The 14,426-nt window shown below is 41.1% G+C and overlaps 1 pseudogene; it reads right to left on the bottom strand.

The window, feature by feature from the left end:
* Positions 1-519: 519 nt before the first annotated feature.
* On the bottom strand, positions 520-2,689 carry LOC121841128 (annotated as a pseudogene).
* Between the last annotated feature and the right edge of the window lie 11,737 nt (positions 2,690-14,426).

Genomic DNA, 14,426 nt, shown 5'->3' with positions numbered 1-14,426 from the left:
GAGCACTGCTGTGATAGAATCAAAAACAATAATGCTCAGTGCGGTTATAGAGTCAACAACTCAACAAAAGCACAGCGGTAACAGGTAAGAGCAGTTCTGTGAAGGAAAAGAAATGTCACATCCTTTCCATGTGTTAGTATATTTCACTGACAATAAAAAACAACATGTCAATTCATCCATCCCATGTGTTTTAGTGAGAATATGCCTCATGAATTTAGAGAACAAACTGTGCTTGCCAATATCACTTGTTAATTTATGTAAGCTTCATGTGGTTCTTCAGCGTGGCGTTTCGAAAATCAATATGAGGATCCTCACCGACTACTTTGGGTCCTAGCATTCCCATTAGAAACAGGCCTAGAACTTCCTCTACTGCCTGTAGTGGAGGCACTGCTAGAGGATGCTCCTTGGGACCGCATGAAAGCAGCGAATCTGAAAGAAATCCAATGTAATCATCATTATACCGCAAAAGCTCACAATGTGCACCACAATCAATAAATGGCATCAGGTGGAGGTAAATATTTACCCAGATTTGGAGACTGGTTTGTCTTCAGGCTTACAGTCATGGTCTAGTGGATGTCGGTGTTTAAGACAATAATTAATGTGGCACTGGTCACATGTCACTCGGATCATTTCTTTCTGCTTGCAGCCTCCTTTCGAGCATTTGTTTGTAAATATCTACAATAAAAAACGTTTGGTTAGCTTAGATTAGGCATAGCTACTTCACTTTAACCATGGGCAGTTTGTGTAAATGGTCCTGTAGAGAAGCCTATCAACCATACCTTTCTCTTGTTCTGAGCAGGGTCCGACTGGCAATCACGATCGATGTGCTCCCCAACCTTGATGTCTGGCATTTCCCCTCTCTTGATGGGGATCGGGGTGTTGCACAGAGGACACACAGGGACCTGGATATCCTGGGGACAGAATCAAGCAGAGAGCCGTATTAAAGCTCTGTTTGGATCAATAGATAACATACAGACAACTAATAAGGTTGAACAGCATACATTCATTTCTACATACTAACTGCACTTTACAGGAACTTTGCTTTAATTCATAACATACAATGCTGCTAAATTATTTAAAATGTACCTTCTTGTAGGATGACATGCATTTGTGATTTGCATAGGTTATGTGGTCTTTACAAAAATCTCTTCACAGGCATCACATCTCAATGGTAGGAAATCTGTCAGATATAAGAAATATGTCAAGGTGTTTATTCCATGGCAAAGGATCATCCATATGAATTTAGATAAATGAAATTCTCACTATCACTCTTCAATCATGATAATGGGTAGTGCAGCCCATGACAATTGGTTATGGAGGACTGGACTTAAACAACAACTATTGACAGATACCAAAGCCATTCTAGAAAGGACAGGAAGGGAACACATCAGGCTCTGTATTGGCAGGGTCCCAGAGGCACTGAGGTAGTAAATGGAGATAGCATTTTATAACAAACCACTCACCCAGATGCTTGCAGGAGTTTTCAGAGCAATGCTCTCCTAGATCTGGAAACTCCATGGCACTATGGTGATACACCCTTCAATTGAAAGATACATAGATAAGCTAAGATCATCCATAAACAATGTTTGTTTACCTGTGACAGGTTATTTAAATAAAACTAACTTGGTCTGCGTCACTTCATTTTTTTAAGAACAGTAGATTCAGCATATCAATTTTAGGATATTTAAAAAGTCCCTTTGTTTATGTGCTTCCCTTTCAACTAACGTTTAGTTATGCTTATGTAACAGGCTTATTATGGACGTGTAAAGTCATTGGAAGAATGTCCACTGACAGATACAGTTAGCTAACGTTAGCTACCCATCTAGATTTAGGTAGCTAGGACTTCCTATGATAACGAATGCTGAATCATGCCATCGCTTCTTGCTACCTACATTTTGCCATTTTGACTAACGTTAGCTAACTAGCTAAGTTATTATGGGGTATCTAGCAGCAGTCTCTCCCTCTAGCTAGCTAGCTACTTATCATGGCTAATTAGCTAGCTAGTAACTAGGCCAGTTCCTCCCTGTACAATCGCTCGAGGACATAAATGCAATTACCTAGCAGACCATTGTTAGTATTATCTGTGTTTAAGCTACCTAACGTTAACTATTGAGTTATTTATGGAATACCATTGATGAGCTTGTTCCTGGTTTACAGGCCAACAACAACAAAATTAAGATAGCTAGCTTATTTGATGATAAGCTAACGTTGTTAGCTAACATTCTAGACAACTACTGTAACGTTAACATTAAGTCGTTACTGGTAGTTAACTAACGTTTAAGTTACTCATTTCACTTAGCATTAATTCGAAACGGATCATATTTAGCAAAAATATATTTGGGACAATTGTTTACCATCACGAACGTTAGCTAGTTAGCTAACATTTAAATGAATATTGGATTGAGACACCCTTCCTGCCCTTGCCTTGGTTTGGTTGGCTGACTAGCTAGCTAGATACGATAGCTAACAGCAAACCATAGTAAATTGAAAAATACATGCAAAAATAGACGACTATTCTCACTTACCCAGAGACTTGGTTCAACCAGACAGCTCTATTTGATTATTCTTCCCACTCTTGCTTTGAAATTAACGTTAAACTTTGAGGAAGCGAGTGGCTAGCAAGCTATCTTGACAGCCAGCTACATCGAAGCGTCACTGACGCTGTTGTTTACGCCCCTCCTCACGGTTGTGCTAGGGAGTTCCAGAATGTACCACACGAGGCAGGGGTGGAGCGTTGTTTTGATCAATCACAGTGACACAGCGTTGTTGAGAACTGTCCATGATGCTGGATTTTACGAAACGTCTAATTAAGAAGTGTTTGGGTTGTCTCAAACCAGCACCACGGACAGCTCTCAATAATCCCGTGTCACTGTGACTAAATATGAAGGTGACTAGCTAGTCTGTCGCCAGACTAGTTCAGAAAGGCCATGTCAGAATGAATCACATTTCTGTAATCATGGTAGGTCTATAACTAGGGTATAATAAAGCACACAAAATAAGCAGAATGATGCTAGTTGTGATTTTGGATAGTTATCACCTTCCAACTTTGTTTTCTGTTTGATATTGTATTTGTTTACTTGCTGAATAACAGATGTGTTATTCACAGAGCACATATCTTTGTTTCACAAGTAAATGTGCCCTTCTATTAATCAGCACAATATAGGCTATAGGTGATTCATTCATGCTGATGAAATGGCCCATATGGGCTAGGCACGTTTGTGTACACTGGAAGCAATTGTGAGTCTAAAGAGGAACATGTGCAATACTGCAGTCAATGTAATGGCATATCATTACCAGATGGTGGCAGCAGAGCTCTTTCAGACGTCTATACAGTCTTCAACATCTGGTTGTTTATTACTGGCCACATTGTGTTTTTGTATTGTGGCAGTCCCATTAATAGACTCTCTAATCTCATGTTTCATGCATACATTAACAGAAGGGTAACTGCAGAGGAAAGTTGTCATTGCAAAGATAAAGTTACAATATATATGTACAGAAGTGTCACTGGGGGAGTTAGTGAGGTGGGCCTACCTGGTCAGTTTCAGATTTTGAAAGTATGAAGTTGTAGACCCTTTCGACATGAGTATGAAAAACACATAGATAGTGATTGTTAATGATTATGTTACTAGAAACAAAGCCTAACTTAAAGCAGCAACTCCCTGTTGAAAAGGCACTGGAATCCACATGAACACACACCATAGCAGGACCAACCCCATCACAAAGAGGTCAAATAGCTGGAAATAGTAGTTCTATAGTAGAATCAACCCACAAAATGGACTATTCTCATTATGCAACAGTACAGTGTTATGATCAGAGGCTGGGAGAAGGGATCACAGAGGCACTCTCTAGATTATTCCCCTGTACTGTAGCACCTGGCTCATAAACGGCTAATTCTGCTGCCAGATGGCATCGCTTGCTGAACACCTGGTTCATCATAGGGATTCCTCTTCCTTTGCTCACACTATATCTGCTCGAATTATATGTGCCCCCTCCAGTTTGTCCATTTCATGGTATCCTCAGCATTACCCAGTCACCTCTCAATCTCCTTGGTTATACTTTGTTCTGGACAATCTCAGGATGCCACTGTTTCTTAGGTGAGAGCTATAGGCACAACTAGACCTGCTACAGTATCCTAAAGCCTATTCAATGTAAAAATTTAAATAAACTCTGTAGTTTCTCTCTACACTCCTGGAAAACAGAAGGTCAAATGTTGTTTTTCTAGAATGAGAGACCACAATAAAACAGGTTCTGAACTAGTAAACCAAAGCATGAAATCCATACTAAACTCATTATTATTAAACCATCACAGTTAAGTAACTTTCCCATTCGTTTCTTCAAAAAGTTTCATAATTGCATTGGTGAAATATGATCTTAATCAGATGGATGATCCAATTTCAAAATGCATATAATCATGTTGATTCTAAATCAATCCTTTGCAAAGTCTCCTCCATTTGATATCTAATCCCAGTTTTTAAAAGTTTCAATGAGGCAAGAGTATGTTTATTTAACACACAACCTACAACGACTCAACGAGCTTCAGGCTTTCAGGGACAGAATGCCTTTTTATTCGACAGTGTGCGTTTAGAAGAATTGAATAACGATTTGCTGACTTACTTTGACCTGCTATAAAAACGCCCGAGCATCCAGACAAAGTACAAGATTGGTGGTTTTGCTCAATTGGATGGTAATTGCCATCATGACAAATTAGGGGGCAGAAACCCGCCTTATTGTTTTCTATTATAAAATAGTATTATTCTTGGTTAATAATCCTTTTTAAGATTCAATTCCGATAGGCTGCCTACATGGGGATTGTCCCTTAATAATCCATGCATCTGAGAGGCCTATTGGCTGGCCATATCTGTATTGTTTTCGGTCAAAAACACAATTAGCATGAACACGGTCTTTAATGTCAAATATTGATCACAATTCGGTTTCATTATTACAACTATATAGAACTTTCCAAGCATATAGAACATTCTTTGACTTTTCTCCAACCAATGATAGCACCAAATCGACATTTTAAATGCATAAATACGTTGGGAGCCAATATCATGTCAATATATTATCAAGTTATATGAGCCTGATTTAGTATAGACATGGTCTGTTTAACATTGTGAGATTATTCACAGATTTCATGGTGTATTAACAGATATATTATAGAATGGATCTCATGCCCACTGAGGCTGATCAAAGCAGGCGTGAGGGTATGAACGGTTTATGAATACAAGGCATCACATTTCTGTCTTTGTTTAACCAGACTTCATCTCAATGAGTTAATGGGCCAGATGAGAAAGCTGCTCGCGACCTGCAAAGGCGAACAGAGTGCACGTGTGGAGAAGAGGTGTCAATAAACGTGTGAACGACAATGTGCTAAAACACACACCAACTGAAAAGGAGAAGAAGATGAACAGATGGAGAAGAATGGGGAGTTAACGCAATGACAGGGTCAGTGGAGCAGAGAGCAGGCCTGAAATACAATTAAATGGGGAGAGGGTTACTGAAATAAAGGATGGGCGTATGAATTAACGATTGGCTTTATTTGAATAAGAAAATAGTCAAACAAACATGACAATTGAAAAACAAATTCACAGTTAATTGATTATTTTAGTTGATAGATGCAGTTAGATATTTAGTACGCAAATAGCTACATTGAATAAGTTACAATTTGCTATGTCAGTTTGTGTGCTTTTGTCACTTTGAAACGACAAATTGGCCTAACAATGTTCTATAGTAGCTTTTGCGGTCGAAGCCTTTTGCTGAAGACTTAGAATAGCCACGAGTTGGCGCCACAACTCTTTCAACTTTAGGCGCCATATTGAAAACAAACAACGTTTCATGGTTTGTCCTTGGGGTCAAGGTGTAGGCCCACGCCCATGTGCAGAGCAGGTGCAGTTGCTCTGGGATCCTGGGCATGCCTCTCCAACGCTTCGCCACTTTCCATTGATCTAACCTCCGAGTAGCCTATATGGTAAGTAATGACATTGCATTGGCCTCTGATTAATGGATAATGGCCAGTGTAAAGACTGACACTGAAGAGTGAGAAATGGAATTGTCACCATGCACGTTTTGGCCTATTGCTGCAACAGTATATTGGTATTCATCCACGGCAAGGTATCACTTTAATTCATATGCCTAACATTACCTGCATGCCTAAGCCTCTAATCGAAATCAAGAAAAGTAATTTTCATCAATCATTTGGTCTTGATTGTCAGACAATATGCATATTTCATGTGAAAATGATTGAAATGCGGACTTATTAAATGACATGCTACTTTTTATTAGGCTCGTCTTTATAGCAGGAAACCGAGAGATATCCCATTTATTTAAAGGGAGAACTGCACACAATTCATTAAGCAGGGGGCTTGTAAATTAGCGCTAAGTTAACCTGATTTCTCTTAATTAAAACATCTTTTCTCGTTTACGATGTGGATATAAGTAGATCTCCTGGGTTTCGAATATTCTACAACAGCAGATGGCCGGGGTGCGGAAAATAGTTAACTCTCTCTCTCTACCCGATCTGTACAATGTGAGTTACCGGCAAAGCAGGGATTAATATCCAGCCGTTTCTTTTATCGAAGAGATATTAACCATTTCAATGCTGCCTATTAGCAGTCTCCTGAGACAGGTTCAATTAGACAAATATCAATATCTAATTGTCGTTCCTCTGCCATAAACATGCATGGTATTGTCCACCAAATGTTTGTCTCTGTTTCACGTTTCACGTATAAACTAGCCTATGACACCCTTCCCTTTAGACGAGAATACAAAAAAAAGACCCTATTGGTAGGCCCAAGTTTGTATGGGAGCAATGGCTGCGTTTAGACAGCCAGCCCAGTTCTGATATTTGATTTATCTAATTGAGCTTTCGATCAATCAGATCAGCTCTGAAAAATATCTGATGTGACAAGATCTGATGTGATTGGTCAAAAGACCAATTAGTGGAAAAAAGATCAGAACTGCCTGTGTAAACGCAGCCAATGATACCGCAATGTTTGATTGTATCAAGCAAAGCAATCAAAAAATCTTATTAATGTAAAACTAACTTATTGTGTGTCCCAATGTATCTATCTCTCTCACTCAATTCTTTCAACTAGGACTACATAAAATTACATTGCAACCTCCCTCCTACATATAAGGCTATGTATATACAGTACACACTGTTCATACATACAGACATACATACATACATACATACATACACACACACACATACATACATACACACATACATACATACATACACACACACACATACACAAACATACATAAACATACATACATACATACATACATACATACATACATACATACATACATACATACATACATACATACATACATACATACATACATACATACATACATACATACACATCAGCACTTACCAGACATTTAAAAAGGTACCTATTCAAATTTCCTACATCGGAGGCACTTTGGATTTAAATGGGGTTAGCTGAAGATTTGGAGAGACATTTTTTTCCTGTAGTGTTAAATTACTAGATTGAAGTTGAATAATAAGCAATGAGTCAAACTGCACACCCTTGGTCTGCGGAGCTGTAATTAACAGGGAAAATGCAGGCGTGAAAAAATGCAAATTATTCTGCACAAAGGCTTCTCATAAAATTGGCGTCACCATTTCTAAATTATATCATTACTATATTTTGAAAAATGTTAATCTGTTGAGCGGATTTCCGGGGAGTTGAGTAAATTAGTTCTATTTCCGAACTGCTCTCTGCAAAGGCACGGGAGCGACAAGCACCTCTGATTTGCTGGATTACAATTAGACTTGCAGTTTGGGCTCTTCAAGCATTGATAATTTTCGTGTACATAGTTAAGCACGTTTTAGCAAAGGTGATAAGTCAGTTTTAATTGAAATGAAATTATTATTCTAATGGAAGTTTTGGTTATTATTATTACGAGGCAGTACTCATTTTAGATTCATTTTAATATATAAATGCGGGTGAGTAAAAAAGATTTTGAAGGGCATTAGGGTGTCAGAATTGAATGAGGTAATTTGAAGGGGAATTACTTTCTCTTCTATCAGAAATGAAGTGGAATTAAAAGTCCAAATCAATCGCTTTCACTTCTCCATTCTACTTTGACAGCAGCACAATTACAGATAATTAGATGGAGGAAACTTTTAATTGTGGGGGATTAAGAGGGAGAGAGAATTTTCAGGATCAGAGAGAAAATTTAGAAGCAGTTTTTGTTTAAAAACGAATCAAAGGATTTGGTAGCTTAACATGGCAACCAATGCTTTTACTGTTTAATTGGAATTGTATCTAGTTCATCGTATCAAATTATCCACCAACAATTAATTTAGATTTAATTCTATAATTATCATCAAATCGAGTAATGTGCAACTTAATTTAGATAGTTAAAAATGTACTTGCATGAAGTTAATTGAGTAATTAAACTCCTCAACTGCTGCCTATTAATTTGCTAGCCTAATTAAAAATGAATTTGATTTTCTGTAATGTTGGTAAAGTAGGCATCAGTGTTAGATGGCTGGTTTGATTAGTTTGTTTGTTTTGTGGTGTTACATTTGAATACCTGATGTTAATAGGGTCAATAATGTCTACTTGCCCACACATGCTCATTTTCTGTCAGGGGGAAAGTTTGGAGTTGAAGGACTGATTTTGTATCTTCAGGTGCCGAGAACTCCCTGTCCACATCATTACCATTGCCCTGTCACCTGCAGTTACCAAGAGTGAACACAGGAAAACAAACCTCAGTGGAAGATCAGTGAACACAATAATGTTTTGTCCTCCACACTTCTATAGCCTAAAGATAGTGTGCTGCAACAACAGTAGACTTTACTTGAACACTCTGTCATATGGGCTAGGCTATAATGCTGTCATAAACAGTCAGTTGGCTAGGCTCAAAGCTAGAAAACTGGCTATGCTCAAAGGATCGCTTCAGACAGTGTCAAATCTGTTTTCATAATAACCTGTCCTATCATGATATGTTATGACAGTGTTATAGCCCTTATTATGATGAAGCCACACAGTCTAGCCCTATAAACAAAGGCCTACAGACCCAGACAGACATACTAGACAGACAGACAGACAGACAGACAGACAGACAGACAGACAGACAGACAGACAGACAGACAGACAGACAGACAGACAGACAGACAGACAGACAGACAGACAGACAGATGCCTACATGCCTACACAGACACACACAAGTTTGATATGCACTGTGTGCGGTCACAGGCCATGCTTCATTCTTCACATTTCTAAACATCTGTGATCGAAGGAGTGATTTGATGTCATCTGGTTCAACGCTCACAACATAGTATGAAGAGATTGTGAAAGAGATTGTGAAGATGATGTGACATATAGCCTACAACATAGTAGCATACAGTAGGTCTATAAACCCAGCAAAAAAAAGAAAGCCTGTCAACTGCGTTTATTTTCAGCAAACTTAACATATGTAAATATTTGTATGAACATAACAAGATTCAACAACTGAGACATAAACTGAACAAGTTCCACAGACATGTGACTAACAGAGATGGAATAATGTGTTCCTGAACAAAGGGAGAGTCAAAAGTAACAGTCCGTATCTGGTGTTTCACCAGCTGCATTAAGTACTGCAGTGCATCATCTTCTCATGGACTGCACCAGATTTGCCAGTTCTTGCTGTGAGATGTTACTCTTGCCCACCTGCACGTTCCGGACATTTCTGGGAGGAATGGCCCTAGCTCTCACCCTCCGATCAAACAGGTCCCAGACTTGCTCAATGGGATTGAGATCCGGGCTCTTCGGTGGCCATGGCAGAACATTGACATTCCTGTCTTGCAGAAAATCACGCACAGAACGAGCAGTATGGCTGGTGGCATTGTCATGCTGGAGGGTCATGTCAGGATGAGCCTGCAGGAAGGGTACAACATGAGGGAGGAGGATGTCTTCCTGTAACGCACAGCATTGAGATTTCCTGCAATGACAACAAGCTCAGTCCGATGATGCTGTGACACACCGCTCCAGACCATGACGGACCCTCCACCTCCAAATCGATCCCGCTCGATCCCGAGTCCTGGACTCGGTGTAACGCTCATTCCTTCGACGAAAAACGTGAATCCGACCATCACCCCTGGTGAGACAAAACCGTGACTCGTCAGTGAAGAGCACTTTTGCCAGCCCTGTCTGGTCCAGCGACGGTGGGTTTGTGCCAATAGGCAACGTTGCTGCCGGTGATGTCTATTGAGGACCTGCCTTACAACAGGCCTACAAGCCCTCAGTCCAGCCTCTCTCAGCCTATTGCGGACAATCTGAGCACTGATGGAGGGATTGTGCGTTCCTGGTGTAACTCGGGCAGTTGTTGTTGCCATCCTGTACCTGTCCCGCAGGTGTGATGTTCGGATGTGCCGATCCTGTGCAGGTGTTGTTACACGTGGTCTGCCACTGCGAGGATGATCAGCTGTCCATCCTATCTCCCTGTCTTAGGAATCTCACAGTACGGACATTGCAATTTATTGTCCTGGCCACATCTGCAGTCCTCATGCCTCCTTGTAGCATGCCTAAGGCACATTCATGCAGATGAGCAGGGACCCTGGGCATCTTTCTTTTGGTGTTTTCAGAGTCAGTAGAATGGCCTCTTTAGTGTCCTATGTTTTCATAACTGTGACCTTCATTTCCTACCGTCTGTAAACTGTTAGTGTCTTAACGACCGTTCCACAGGTGCATGTTCATGAATTGTTTATGGTTCATTGAACAAGCATGGTAAACAGTGTTTAAACCCTTTACATTGAAGATCTGTGAAGTTATTTGGATATTTACGAATTATCTTTGAAAGACAGTGTCACGTTCTGACCTTAGTTCCTTTGTTATGTCTTTGTTTTAGGGAGTGAGATGGGGTTGGTAGTCTATGTTCTTTTTTTTCTATGTGTTTGGCCTGGTATGGTTCTCAATCAGAGGCAGGTGTCGTTCGTTGTCTCTGATTGAGAATCATACTTAGGTAGCCTGTTTTAGTGGTTTTCTGCACCTTACAGGACTGTTTCGTTTTTTTCCGTTTATTCACGTTGTTGTTTCGTATTCCATTATTAAAATCATGAATACGTACCACGCTGCACTTTGGTCCACACCTTCTTCCACCTACAGAAACCCGTTACAGAAACACCCACCAACCAAGGACCAAGCAGCGTGGTATCGACCCGGAGCAGAGGGTTCTGGACACCTGGATATGGGAGGAGATTTTGAACGGAAAGGGACCCTGGGCACAGGCTGGGGAATATCGCCGCCCCAAGGCAGAGCTGGAGGCAGCGAAAGCTGAGCGGCGGCGATATGAGGAGGAGGTAGCACGGCAGCGCGACAGGCACGAGAGGCAGCCCCTCAAATGTTTTTTGGGGAGGCACACGGGGAGTGTGGTAGAGTCAGGTTGGAGACCTGAGCCTACTCCTCGTGCTTACCAGAAGAAGCGCAGTACTGGTCAGTACTGTGTCGCCAGTACGCGCTCATTGCCCGGTGGGCTATAGGCCCAGCCCCTGCAAGTGCCATGCAAGAGTGGGCATCCAGCAAGGGTGTGTTATGCCGGCCCAGCGTGTTTGGTCTCAGTACGGCTCCTCGTGCTGTGTCTCCGAGGCGCTGGGAGGGAGGGTGCAGTGCATCCTATACGTGCGCTCCGCCCGTGCCGGGCGAATGTGGGTATTGAGCCTAAGGAGAGGTGCGAGTGGTATGCACCAGGGCTCCAGTGCTCCCCCACAGCCCGGTCCTTCCGGTGCCTCCTCCAAGCATCAGGCCTCCTGTAGGTCTCCCCCAGCCTGGTGGGTCCTGTGGCAACCCCACGCACCAGGCTGTCTCTCCGTCTCCTCCCTCCAGGTCCGCCCGTCTGTCCTGAGCTGCCAGAGCCGCCCCGTCTGTCCTGAGCTGCCGGAGCCGCCCGTCAGTCAGGAGCTCAGGTCAGTCCAGGAGCTGCCGGGCGCCCGTCAGTCAGGAGCTGACGGAGCCGCCCGTCAGTCAGGCGCTGACGGTATCGCCCTTCACTCCGGCAAGGGTCCCGAGTCCCGAGGTCGGCGGCGAGATCGCCGCTCCCAAGGCGCCACTTGAGTGGACCAAGACTATGGTGGAGTGGGGTCCACGTCACGCGCCAGAGCCGCCACCGCGGACAGATGCCCACCCAGACCCTCCCCTATAGGTTCAGGTTTTGCGGCCGGAGTAAATCCGCACCTATGTGTTTGGCCTAGTATGGTTCTCAATCAGAGGCAGGTGTCGTTTGTTGTCTCTGATTCAATCATCCTTAGGTAGCCTGTTTTCCCCATTTTGGTTGTGGGTGTTTAATTTTCTGTTTAGTGGTTTTTCTGCACCATACAGGACTGTTTAGTTTTTCATTTATTCACGTTGTTGTTTCATTTCAGTGTTCCATTATTAAAAATCATGAACATGTACCACACCACACCTTCTTCCACCTGTAGGGACCTGAAAATGGACGTTTGTTTTTGCTGATTTTAGATGGTAGGCTAAATAGGCCTATTTGTTTCTCATCTGCTGCTTTGATGGTCTCCAGAAATTTATGATTTGAGATCTTCAAATGTGATTTAAGCCAGTTCTTTATAATGAAATAAAAGATAGGCATTTCATGCCAATGGTTGACCTGCAGGTCAGATGGGGTATGGAGCTACCTTTCCATCCCCATGGGTTTATCCAGAAAGTCACTATTTAAGATCAGGTCAGGGTAGACATGAACCAATGTAGGTCTACTTATATAGGCTTCCTCATAAAACACTCCTATAAAAGAAAAGGGTTCCAAAAGGGTTCTTCGGTTGGCCCCATAAAAGGGTTATACCTGGAACCAAAAAGGGTTCTTCAGAGGGTTCTAATATGGAGAAAGCCTATGGGAACAGCCGAGGAACCATTTTAGGTTCTAGATAGCACTTTTTTTCTAAGAGTCTATTGTTCTGCAGTTTAGGGTGTTGACTCTGAGGCACTTTTCTATTATTTTACTGAACCTTTATGTCCTATCGACCAAGGCCAGTTAAATTGTTGATGAAACTCTTGAATTCAAATGAAAAGACAGGCCTGTAGCGGCATTGAATGCAAGCCTTGTTCGTCTTATTATCGGGTTAATTAAAGCTAGATCTGACAATGTCACCCGGTTGTAGAAAACGGATTTAAATGACAGTCAAACTACTAGACGATCCGAATTGACAAGAACAATTATTGAATTTTAGATGTTCAAAATACATGAATGGTTGGAATTATTCATAAACATCTGTAAAACATGATAAACTTAGTTAAATACAAAGAGAAGGGCATCTGAGCCAACTTACATTAGCGAGGGATGGGATCCTGAGACATGGAGCTCATTAAAATGTACACATTGAAATGCAGAGGGGTGCTATTTGGGCTTGAGGTCAAGTGACGAACGGATTATATACTTCCTCATAATAATATTAATTAAACAATTTGCATGCTAATAAGGTAACAATTATCACGGCTTCTGTTGAGAGATTCGGGTTATTACAACACGCCAATCCGGGTTGCCAAGGGTCAGGGAGTGAGAGGGAGCGAAATTTCACTCAGATTAACATTATGACAGCACCAGACGTGGGATAAATAAAGTCGAATTAATTTTCTCTGTAGCCTAAAGAGCAGAGACATAACTACTAGACCTACTTAGACAGGATTGATTCGCTTTATTCACAACACATTTCTGTACATAAGCGAGTGGGGAAACATGAACTAGTCCTATGAAGGTCTCCGGACAAATAGCATAATGTAACAAAAATGAATGGTTCGGAGCTTCCCGCAGTAGACTATGGTCATACATTTTGTTAACCTTTTACACAATCATAAATGTCCTCAGTTTTCACCGGAGATTAGTCTATTTTGAACAGGAGAATAAATAATAAATCATCTCTAGGCATATAAAGGTAAATATAATACAATAGTATATATATATATATATATAGATATATATATATATATATATATATATATATATATATATATATATGTATAGAGAGATAGATAAGTATCAGATGACACACTGGTGCTGCACATCTAGCTACAATGTTTGATTTGTTTGTCTCATAAAGACAGCATTTACCTGCCTACATGAGTTCAAAACTAGCCTACCAAAAAAAATATATAACAATAACTACAAAACCGTATATACAAGAAGCTACTTTGTTAACCTGGGAAAAATTCTCACACGTTTCTAAATTAAGTCTCATTAATTACAGTATAAGTGCTGGGAATAAGGGTTCACATTTCTTCCTAATATCGTTCCTCTTATTAGCAGAAGATTAATTAGTGTGTGATGTAATTAATAACTTAACATCTGCCTTTTTCAATCAGCCTATCGACAGCAGGCTGAGGAGTCGATCGCCCCTTTTATCAACATCCCGTTATATTGCACGCGAATTGGTTCTAGTCTCGAATAAAATTTGACCGCGTTGGATGATAAATGTCTTTGTGTAAAAT

The sequence above is a fragment of the Oncorhynchus tshawytscha genome, linkage group LG27, assembly GCF_018296145.1.
Source record: "Oncorhynchus tshawytscha isolate Ot180627B linkage group LG27, Otsh_v2.0, whole genome shotgun sequence".
NCBI lineage: Eukaryota > Metazoa > Chordata > Actinopteri > Salmoniformes > Salmonidae > Oncorhynchus > Oncorhynchus tshawytscha.
Note: the sequence above shows the minus strand (reverse complement) of the source record. Positions and strands in the feature narration are given on the sequence as shown.